We start from the raw sequence: 12527 nt of genomic DNA, 5'->3' as shown, positions 1-12527 counted from the left end.
TATAATTTTATATTAATTGCTGCATTTATTGGAAAAATTTCTTCTATAAGAATTGACAAATGAATATGTTGGAGGAGCGGGTTGCACGCCGCAACAGAATTTATTAAAATGGATATATTGGAGGATCGGATTGCACGCCGCAATAGACTTATTAAAAAGTCGATATATATATACATGCTGCAACAGAATTGAATGTACATATATTGTGAGAGCGGGTTGCACGCTGCAACAGAATTGATGGAAATGATAATTGGTTATGACTGCTGAATTGGCTTCAATTATTATAAATGAGTTACCTGATTATTTTTATTATTTGTTGTTGTACTAATATTGCGTACATGTTAATGAAAGTGACCCGCCTTAGCCTCGTCACTACTTCGTCGAGGTTAGGCTCAGCACTTACCAGTACAGGGGGTCGGTTGTACTGATACTACACTCTGCACTTCTTGTGCAGATTTTGGAGTTGGTCCCAGCGGCGTACCATAGACTTGCTCGGATTTCAGCTATTCAGAGGACACTTGAGGTATAACTGCACAGCGTCCGCAATTCTGAACTCCCCGTCTATCTTAATTTAGCTGTGTAATTTCTTTCAGATAGCTTTACTTTATTCATACCTTTATTTGTATTATTCTAGAAGCTCGTGCACTTGTGACACCAAATTCTGGGATGGTATTTAGACACCGTGATTTTTATGAATTATTCACTAAATTTCAGACCTTACTTACATAATTGTTCTTTGTTGTTAATAAATTTAAAAATGGTTTTAAAATGGTTAATATTATTCTAACGTTGGCTTGCCTAGCAAGTGAAATGTTAGGCGCCATCACGGTCCGAATGTGAAAATTTCGGGTCGTGACAATACTGGACAAAATAGTCATTTTATTATTTTTCTAAATTTAGGTATAGTTATTTATATAAAAATCCCTAATATTTAAGAATTTTAATATTTTCCTTATATAATTTTTACTTATATAAGTCCTTCCTTATTTCAACTAGGTAGGAAATATTAATCCCTACTATAATTAAACTAGGATCCTTCAACAATAGTTTTAAAAACTTCGTTTCTCATCACTAATATTTAGTACTTAAATAGGAATACAATTTGTTTTTTTCTTGATGAATGAATAGACTTTGCCTTTCAATGATTAGCTAAACGAGTTCATCCTTAACAAGAGGTTTCGGGTTCGAGTCTCTGGGTATGGAGTCACCTTTGTCAGGGAACGTTTTACCCCCCAACGTGGGACTTTCTGGAGCGAATCCGAATTTAGTCGGGTCCCAATGTGGATACCGGACACCGGATGAGAAACAAAAAAAAAAAAGATTAACTAAACGAGTGATTATAGACAAATGAATTTAAAATCAAAGCCCATAACCCACATCCAAATATAAATTATTAGCTAAAATATACATACAAAAATATAAATGCACATTCAAATAAATATTATAATAGATATAAATTTCTAATATCTATAGTTATTATAATCTTTAGTACATCATCAAATTCTACAAATATTATCGAAATGATATGTTAATTGCATGAAAAGTATATATTATTTTATATTAATATTTAAATAAACTTTATATTTATCGATATAGGTACACGCGCAAAGCGCGTACCCTAAGACTAGTTATTATAAAAGCACGAATGTCGGAACGCTAAATGTTGAAAGACAAAAATATCCCTAAAATATTGACTGACTTTTATACCTTTCAAATAAATTAATTTCTTCAAACAAAATAATAGAATATGGGATAAAATTGTAACATTTAGTGCCTGAAATATAGGAGTTTGAAACTAACTAATACTAGAAATTTTAAAACTATAAAACAACGTGTATCAAGTTATAGTGACTAAAATATAGGAGTTTGTTACCAACTAATAGTAGAATTTCTTAAAGTCACCTATCATTAGGAAGGAAAAAAAAAAAGAAGAATTTCTTAATCCGCAATATAACGTAAACTTCCAATGCTATTCTAATTCCTTTTGGACAATAACATTGGTCATTTGAATAAACTTTGAATTTCAATTGCTTCCGATTTTTCACAAAATATAAAAATTAGAAAGTTACCAGATTGCTCTATAGCGAGGAAATATATATTTTTTGTATTTTTTATGTGTTGTTTATCTAACAAATATATATATTAAAATCACTAAATATTGATTGGCAAAAATATCAACACCCGCACATACAGACTTTAAAGTTGCATGGTAAGCATGAATAGGTTTGAATATGAGTGTTTGCCTGACAAAATGAAGTTTATTCCTTCGAATAAATTATAAGTGATTTTTCACTCTATATCTAGATTAATAGTTAAATTGAAACATTTACAAGTCAACAACAAAGATATGATGTTTGGTTTTGTATGTATGACGATCTTTTAATATATATATATATATATATAGGTAAATTTGTAACCCAGAAACGCTAAATCTCAATTGGTGACTACTCCTGATAAATGAATTACTTTCAAAAATAGATATACTAAGTTACATCTCAAGATTCTCTGTGACGATTAATTTAATTGGAATGATAAGAATGTGAGTTGAATAATTTTCTAGCGATAACTTTTGTATAATATGATTTCTTCTGTATAATCAACGAAATGTGTTTTCAATGTGTGGCTAAGAATTTAAAAATTTTAGACATAAAAATTTATAATAATTGAAACAGAATAACGTCTAACTAGAAAAGGTGTCATGAAAGAACGTCTAACTAGAAAAGGTGTCATGAAAGACAGTGATAACTAGTGACTTTTAAGCTTAGTATTCTCCATTATCAATATATTTTTTATCTTGAGATATACATTAGACGTCATATACCTAAAGGCTTAATCATAACTTCACATAAAATAGTAAATAATAGTGCATTCGTTAAGTTATTTTACAACTTCAATCACATAACTTTGTGACTCCAGAATATTTAGTTTTAATTTGTTCTTTATATTATGTCAAAACACTATTTATGACTTGGTTTGTATAATAAATTATAGTTTTTATTTATTTAAGGATCTGATTTTATACTGTGTACATATGCAATTGATAGTTTGTTGTTGTTGTTAGTACACATTTCTCGTGCAACGCACGATCATAGAGGCTAGTACTATATTAAAAGTATGAAAACCCTTCGAAATGTCGTTCACCTTTTTTACCCTTTAAAAAGTAATTTTACACTAGACAAATATCGTCATTTAACGATTTACCTAATATTTAAGATTTTGAAATAAATAAAATTTTAACTATTATGTCTTTCCTTATTTGAACTACATATAAATTCCTAATATTTAGGAATTTAAAGTCAAATAAACTTTAAGATATATATAAATACATTTCTTATTTGAATTGGGTAAAATAACTAATCTTTAACTCCAAAAATATGAACCCTCTCACGTTAGGTAGACATATAATTTATTTTATTATAATTATGAGTATGTTTACCTAAACATTTATAAAGATTAAAAGTACAAACAAAGCCAAAAAAAATTATTGATTGGTAACAACGATGATTTTAGATTTGGAAGCATTAATTAGTGCAGTTTCGAAGAATTAATTTTGAAAATTACCTACATAGTTATTTTTTATATGTTAATTTTGAAAAATAAATAATGTGAAAGTATAAGGTAAATATAAATCATTTTCAGGAACTCACACTTCTTTTTAACTTTTATTTTATAACTTAAATACAGAATTTAATATAATATTATGAACTTTGTGAAAAATTTATACTTATTGAGATGGGGTACACGCGCAACGTGCGTACCAAAAAACTAGTTTAATTGAAACACAACGAATACCACGCAGAGAATATATACACTGTTTACCTTTATTTTTTTTGGTTAACATGTACTCTGTTTGCATTGTTTTCCTTTTCAAATACGTATTAATTTAGTTGTTTTGTGGAACTAAATTTACTCAATATATTTACTGTTTAAACATAGAAAAAGTCATTTACTATTTTCGTCTCAGGTCGATCTTACTACTCCAATTCCAATTAGTGACATATTATTACTAGGTGAGATATCATATTTAAGGATAGATAAAGAGCAATGGGGATAAATACTCTTATGATTAAGACTGAATTTCCTAAGAGATGTACAAAAACTTTAAAATCAGGTCAATTTTGCTGTTGGTTTAAAAAATATAAGGGATTGTTTGGTCCACATATGATGAAACTAATAACGTAGAGTTGTTTATTTGCGTCTGTGAATGAATTTATATGCGATAAATAATAAACTAGGAAAACGTTGTATAGGTTATTAATATGTATTCGGCATGGCTTAATACGTGTATTATTTAATACAATCAATGGTGGTGGAGGTATATAGGTTCAAGAGTAGTCAGTTAAATACCCTTTCACAGATTTTTCTTCTTCTTCTTCTGTATATAGAAAATTATGCCATTTCTATTGGCTTCCTCAATGCCTACCAACCAAACTTCACATTAGTTATGTTTGTTTTTTTGGGTAACTAAATTGTATTAATTACCAGGTAAACAAGGAGTATTTACAGCTAAGCTACAACCCAGCTTGCTGTTAAAAACAATAAGTATACACAATTATGCTTTTTATGTGGCCAAACAAACAGTATATTAGTTATGCGAAGGTTATTGTCCTTGTTAATAATATACAGGCTTGTAAAAAAATCACAGGAAATCCATTCCCTCGTGAATCCGAGAGGGATTATTAGGTTGGTGATGTATTCCAAGTATTAGTATTAACAAATTAATGCTAGAATATTTAATCATTGTAGGGTTTAGGTCGATCCTTCCTAAAGAATATTGTCGCATGCAATCGTGCTTTTGTGCACACCTAACTACAGACAAATAATAGGAATGAGAATACAACTCTTGTAAGTTATATGGCCTTATTCTGATTCGCTGCAATTTTTTTCCGATTTGGTGAATAAATTAATGAACCAATTAATTTAAAAGCTTTGTATAAACCCCACTTAACCTAACACAGCCTTTCTAAACCACCAACTTTGGTTATCTTTTGAAACGTCTTTCTCTTTCCTCTAATTACGTTCTCTTGGCGCATACTGCACATCAAATTCTTTTTTGCTATTCTTTTCTTTAGGAATATGATAGGTGTCAGAAAGTTTATTTCATGATTTTATCCTACAGCTATCACCATCTTCAGTGATCATTCTTGTAATTAACAACGTATTCATCTGTCCATTTATAGACGTTACTTCCTCAAAATAAATGATGCCTTGATCTTAATTACGGTGGCGTATGCTTCAAAAAATTGATTTACAAGAGCTGTTTTTAGATTTTTGAAGCAAACTTCAACTTCCATACTCGTGATTAAGGTGATGAATGCTAAATACTAGGCATATTTTACCCACGAGAAATTGCATCTGTATTTGAATATTTTGTAATAAGAAAATTCATAGTTAATTATGTAAATAATATTATCATATAAATAAATAAACAAATACAATAGTAAGTATGTTAAACATTTGATTATGGATGCCCAGGTTTAAGGGTTAAAATAAGAAGGCATCTAGGCATGTAACACGTGAGCCCCCATTGATATTTTCTCCAGCACTAAAATAAACAATTGGTCCAGTAGACACACGAGTTAAACCGGGAATTGTAGTGTTAAATGTTAAGTAATATTATCTATTTAATTTAACATATATACTGTACAATGATTGTCTACAACTCTTTTTGAATTATTAATACTCCATAGTTTAACCTGTAATAATAAGTTAGCAATTATTTTTATCAAATTATCAATTATACTTATCATCTTAATTGATTCTAATTATTTTGTAAGTGATTAGGTAAATATTTCTTTTACTGTCATTGAACGAAAAGCAACGTCTTCGTAAATTTTGAGAAACTTTATTCCGTGACGAGAAGCAGGACGAAAACTGATTGACACGTGGAAGATCTGCGTATAAAATTTGTTCGCTCATAAATGGAGTCGTACTGCTTTCAAATTACTACTGCCTAAATTGGGAAGAATTCTGATGCCCTTCTCGACATAACAGAAGAAAAATAACGTAAAAAGGTGTCTGTCTGTGACTGCAGGGCAGGGTAGTGTTGTGGGTTGGATAAAGACTAGCTTTATGACGAAAAAGAAAAATAAAACAAGATAAAGACTAGCTTTCTCATCGATTCCGTATTGGCTAATACCAAACATGTCCTTACACGTGTCCCACGCCAAACAGCACTACTATTTCTACAAAAAAAACCAACTTATGATGTGATCTTACGCACATTATTCACGGTCCAATTTGTAATTTACGAAAACAAGATATGCATCTCACACTTTATCTCTTAATTAATTACTATATTTGACTGATATAGTAGCTAATTATTAGCTAGAACTTCTGGTGTAATACAAATAACTATTTACCTATCATACTGTCACGCTATTGTGCATGTAATAAATGTCAAGATATTATAATTTAAATTGATATGAACCAAATAATAAATATCTTGTCACTATTGTTCTATTGAATCTTAATTACGTTCCTTTGGGGACATTTGTTGCCGGAGAAAAATCTCCTCCCATGAGTTACAAAAGTTCAGAGAAAGGTTAACCCAAAAGTGGCATTATTTGTATCGAAGAAGACTCAAAGAGTCTGATCTCAAAATTGTATTTGCTAGTCTTTTATTATGTCCTAGACCAAGGACACGTGGAAGCCATCAGAGAGACATAGTGGAAGAATAATTCTTTTGATCCTATGGATAATAAGGGTGACAAGTAGTGTATGTAACAGCTTCTAGAAATGTACAGTAAAGGCATTTTTGAGTTTTAGGGTCATGTAAATAATTTACTTTACAATTATTTTTCTTAGTTTGTTACACGTAGTTAGGAATATACAACTAAGAGGTCATGTGCTTTGTATAAATACATGGGTTACTATACATCAATACACACAGAAAATTCCATACATCATTCTTCTTTCTAATATCCTTCATGGTGTCAGAGCATCTTTGAAAGCTTATACAATTTTTCAAAATTTCCTATTTCAACTTCATCTACAATCATGGTAGAGACTGTGATTGATCCTGTTACTCCTCAGTCAGCAGATACCTCTAAATTTGCACTCACTCCTTCTCAGCAAATAGATTCATGTCATCCTTATTTCCTATCTCCATCAGATAGTCCCGGAATGAACCTCCTTAATGTAACCTTCGATGGCTCCTGCTATGGTAACTGGTGCAGAGGAGTACACATCTCTCTCTCAGCAAAAAATAAGCTGGAATTTATCACTGGATCATGTCCAAGTCCAGATCCAGATTCATCCTTGCAGGCACAGTGGAAGAGAATCAATGACATGGTGATTGCGTGGTTGCTAAATTCTCTTAGCAGAGACATTGCTTAAAGTGTGATCTACTCTCAAATTGCTAAAGAGCTTTGGAATGAACTCGAGCAGAGATATGGCCAAGCAGATGGAACCAAACTCTTTCGGATGCAAAGAGAGCTTAACATTATTAGTCAAGGGACTTCAGATGTAGCATGTTATTTCACTAAACTTAAGAGAATTTGGGATCAACTGAAATTACTCAATACTTTTATGATTTGCAGTTGTGAGTGCAATTATGGAGCTAAGACCCATAATATTAAAATGAATGAAGATCAACAATTAATAAAGTTTTTAATGGGACTCAATGATGTGTATACTGGTGTGAGAGGCAATATTTTGATGATGAAACCTCTGCCCACTACTGCTCAAGCATATTTTATCATTTTACACGAGGAATCACAAAGAGAGGTACACTCTAACAATGTTCTTACCTCTGATTCTTCTGCCTTTTTGACCACTGGGCAAAGATGGAATCCACCAAGGAATACAACAGAATACAAGACACCAATTCAGTCTGGTAACCTTGAGATTAAGAAATCAGATCAGTATTGCAAATACTACAGAAAATCAGGGCATGTTAAGGAAAACTGCTACAAACTTGTTGGCTACCCTTCACACTTTAAGTTTAATAAACCAAGGAAGGGAAATTTTGAGAATCAGCAGGTTAATGCAGTAGCTACTGAGCAGGAACTTACCAATGGAATGTCAGCCAATTCTGTGTCAATACTTGTCAGCAGTCAGGGATTCACCAAAGAGCAATGTGACCAGCTTATCTAGATGTTCTAATCGGTGCAAGGAGGAACTGGAGCCAACAATTCAGAGTCATTGCCAGTGCAAATCTGGCCGGTATGTATTATGGTTGTCATATCTATACTTCCTTTTATTCTAAATTAACCCACCTTACTTGGATTATTGATTCCGGTTCTTCACAACAAATGACTTTTGAAAGATCCCTGTTACATAATATTTTAGAGTTAGCATGTCCTGTTTTAGTCAGTCTACCCAACTCATATAAGGTAAAAGTTTTCTATGTGGGAAGCCTCTATCTCACTCCAGATTTTGAGTTGCATAATGTGTTCCTTGTCCCTGTATTTAAACACAATCTCTTATCAGTTTCTCAGCTTTGTACACAATTTGATTGCAGGCTAATTTTTTCTAAATCTGATTGTTCCATACATGCCCCTTTTTTGAAGAGGGACCAAGTTCTCGGTGATGATGGATAACACTGCCCAAATGGATCTCATTTCCCATAAACCACTGTTTCCAGCCTCTTTTAATTCCAGTCATGAGTCTAGGTCTAGTTTGTCTAATTCTATTTCTTGTTTGAAGTCAGTTTGTCAAAGGGATTCTTCCATGAGTCTATTGAGTCAAGATTGTACTAAGAAATCTTGTGCTAATATCAATCAAAATATTTTAGTTTATTCTGCTTCTGATTCTATACTTCTTTGGCATAAGAGATTAGGGCATTTACCATTTCATGCTATGAAATATATCAAAGGTTTACCAATAACACTCAATGAAAAAATTGATTTTCCTTGTGAGATCTGCCCCATGGCAAGGCAATCTAAGCTATGTTTTTCCAAGAGTTCTATTACTTCAAAGAATTATTTTGATTTGATTCATATAGACACTTGGGGTTCTTATAAAACTCCAACTTATAAAGGAGAAAGATATTTTTTAACTATTATTGATTACTTCTCAAGAAGCACTTGGACTTTCCTACTTTGTACTAAATCAAATGCCTTCCCTACTCTAAAATTCTTTATTTCTCTCGTTGAGCGACAGTTTTTTACTAAAGTTAAGGTGATAAGGTCAGACAATGCTTTTGAGTTTGGATCAGGAAACCTCACCGCTGAATATTTTCATTTCCAAGAGATAATTCACCAAACTTCATGCGTCGCTACACCACAATAAAATGGTGAGGTCGAGCGCAAACATAGACACATATTAGAAATATGTAGAGCTCTATTGTTTCAGTCTCATGCACCTAAAAGGTAATGGGGAGAATGCCTACTCACTGCAACCCATTTGATTAACAGATTTTCCTCTAAAGTTTTGCATCACAAACCACCTTATGAGGTTCTATTTGGTTCTAACCTTGACTATGAGTATCTTAAGCCTTTTGGATGTCTTTGGTTTGTATCAACACTTACTAGAAACAGAGATAAGCTGAGTCCAGGGCTGTTCCAGGAATTCTTTTGGGATATCCATTTGGAAAGAAGGGGTATAAGATTCTCACTCTACAATCTAATCAAATTGTTATCTCTAGAGACATCAAGTTTGTCGAGGACATCTTTCCTTTTTCCTACTCCACTCCAATATCTAAATTGTTTCCTGCCACTTTTCCTCCTGCAGATGAGTTATACCTACCTTCACCTAAGCAGACAACTACATCATCTTCTCCAAAACCTCTTAGTCCCTGTGTTTCTTCTCCAGAACCTCTTAGTCCCTATGTTTCTTCTCCTTCTTTTTCTCCTACATCTACTGATGTTTCAGGTATATTTCACACATCTCCTGGTACTAGTGACTCTCCTGCAGTGTTATCGCCAGAACAAGAGCCTTTGCCGCGTAGATCTCAAAGGGAACACAATTCACCAACCTATTTATCTGATTATATATGTTCTACTACTTATTCAGTTTTTTCTCCTAATCCCCCTTTACTCCCTTTACATCATTCTTCTTTCTCAGCAATGACCTCAGAGAACCAAACACTAATTAACTCTATTTGCCAAATCAATGAACCTACCTCTTACCAACAAGCTATAATGCATCCTGTCTAGAGAGCTGCAATGGCTAATGAATTTGAGGCTCTTGTTTCTAATCGAACTTGGGATGTGGTTGAGTTTCCCACTGGCAGGAAGGCCCTGCCCTGCAAATGGATTTACAAAGTAAAATTAAAGTCAGATGGATATTTAGAACGGTTGAAAGCTAGATTGGTAATACGAGGGGATACTCAAAGAGAAGGGATTGACTATACATAGATATTTTCTCTTGTAGTAAAAATGAAAACTATAATATGTATTCTTTTTGTTGCAGTAAAGAAAGGTTAGACATTGTACCATATTGATGTCAATAATGCGTTTCTTCACAGCGACCTTGATGAGGAGGTTTATATGCGATTCCCTCCTGGTATGAGCCCTCCTTCTACCTCTCACGTTTATTGACTACACAAATCCTTGTACGGGCTCAAACATGCATCTCACCAATGGTATGCTCGTTTATCTTTAGTTTTGACTACAAAGAGGATTCCTCTGTTCTCTCAATGACTACTCCCTTTTCTTCAAAATCACGGGGAATCTGGTTACCATACTTGCTGTGTACATTGATAACATTCTTATTACTAGGAATCACAAGCAAGAAATCAGTGAGATCAAATAATTTTTAGACTTTGAATTTCGAATTAAGGATTTAGGGGAAGCACACTATTTCTTGGGCATGAAGTTGATTACAGAGAATGGAGGTTTGGTGATTACCCAACAAAAATTTTCTTTGGAGCTTCTTTCGGAGTTCAATTGCCTTGATTCACGGCCTGTCTCTACACCTTTGAACCCGACTCTCAAACTTTCTGGTACATGTGGAACACCACTTCCGGATCCACTTATCTACAGATGCCTCTTGGGGAAATTAAATTTTTTAGCCAATACATGCCCTAATCTCTCATTTACCGTTTATACCCTTAGTCAATACATGCAATCTCCATGTTCTGGACATTTGAACGCTGCTTTTCACACTTTAAGATATTTGAGCAGAGATACTGGTCTTGGATTGTTTATGAGTCCTGAATCTTCTTATCAAATTTTGGCTTATTGTGATTCCGATTGGGCCGCCTGTTCCGATACTCGACAGTCCATTAGTGATTTTTTCTTAAGTCTCGGTGGATCCCCAATCTCCTAGAAATCTAAAAAATAACCCGCTGTTTCTCTTTCTTCGGTAGAGTATAGATCGATGCGTCGTCTTGTTGCAGAGATCACTTGGATTGTTCGCCTTCTCCAAGATCTAACCATTTCACTATCTTTGTCGGTGCCGCTTCACTGTGATAATCAGGCAGTGATTCATATCGCAAAAAATCCTTTCTTTCACGAACGAACCAAACACATAGAACCTGATTGTCATTTAGTTCATGAAAAGCTTCTTGATGGATTAATTTCACTGTCTTTTGTTCTCTCTTCTTCTCAGTTAGTGGATCTGTTCACTAAGGCTCTTGTTGGGCCTCTTCATCGTTCCTTTTTGTATAAGTTGGGTGTTCGATCACCGGTATCCAACTTGTGGGGGGTGTTGCCGGAGAAAAATCTCCTCTCATGAGTTACAAAAGTTTAGAGAAAGGTTAACCCAACAATGGCATTATTTGTATCGAAGAAGACTAAGAGTGTGATCTCAAAATTGTGTTTGCTTAAGTCTTTTATTATGTCCTAGACCAAGGACACGTGGAATCCATGAGAGAGACATAGTGGGAGAATAATTCTTTTGATCCTATGGACAATAAGGGTGACAAGTAGTGTATGTAGCAGCTTCTAGAAATGTACAGTAGGGGCATTTTTGAGTTTTAGGGTCATGTAAATAATTTACTTTACAATTATTTTTCTTAGTTTATTACAAGTAGTTAGGATAAGAATATACATCTAAGAGGTCATGTGCTTTGTATAAATGCATGGGTTACTGTACATCAATACACATAGAAAATTTCATTAATCATTCTTCTTTCTAATTTCCTTCAACATTCATTCCCCGAGAAGTGGAATGCATCTCGTAAGTGTAGCCTTTCCTTAAGTGTCAATTTTTCTTTAACTCCTTTCTCACCATCAGTGTCTGTGGTCGTGCAGCTGTTGCCCTAGTTCCCAAGGTGGTCCCTCGGCTCAAAGAGTGGATCGAAGAAATCTGCATGCAGATGTCATACTTCGAGCGCGTGTGGTGCAAACTTTCGAAGGGCAGATGGGATGCCCGTTCTCATGGTAAAACTTTCCCCTGAATAGTTATTACTATACCTCAAACTCACATGACGTTGACCTTTTCCCTTTCCTTTGCAGGTTTGCCTAAGACCGCCGAACTTAGGCTACTGGAAGGGGATAAGGATGCATCCTTATCCATTGATCCCTCCGTTATGGGACATCCCGGGGCTACCGCGGGGGTGGAGAAGAAAAGGCAAAGAAAGTCCTCGGGCTCCCCGGGTTCCGAGGTGAAGCCAAAAAAGAGGGCGGCTTCCCGGGCCC

The 12527-nt window shown here is 33.9% G+C and overlaps 1 long non-coding RNA gene across 2 annotated transcripts; it reads right to left on the bottom strand.

Moving 5' to 3' along the window:
• Positions 1-6930: 6930 nt before the first annotated feature.
• LOC138907108 (uncharacterized) lies at positions 6931-11642 on the bottom strand. 2 transcript variants are annotated; one of them, XR_011414847.1, is made up of 3 exons: positions 10380-11642; positions 10067-10189; positions 6931-8122 (listed from the first exon to the last, which is right to left on the bottom strand). It is a non-coding gene; the product is annotated as an uncharacterized lncRNA (long non-coding RNA). The 2 variants fall into 2 exon arrangements; XR_011414848.1 differs by having other exon boundaries at positions 10074-10189.
• Between the last annotated feature and the right edge of the window lie 885 nt (positions 11643-12527).

Source organism: Nicotiana tomentosiformis, chromosome 3, assembly GCF_000390325.3.
Source record: "Nicotiana tomentosiformis chromosome 3, ASM39032v3, whole genome shotgun sequence".
Lineage (NCBI taxonomy): Eukaryota > Viridiplantae > Streptophyta > Magnoliopsida > Solanales > Solanaceae > Nicotiana > Nicotiana tomentosiformis.
Note: the sequence above shows the minus strand (reverse complement) of the source record. Positions and strands in the feature narration are given on the sequence as shown.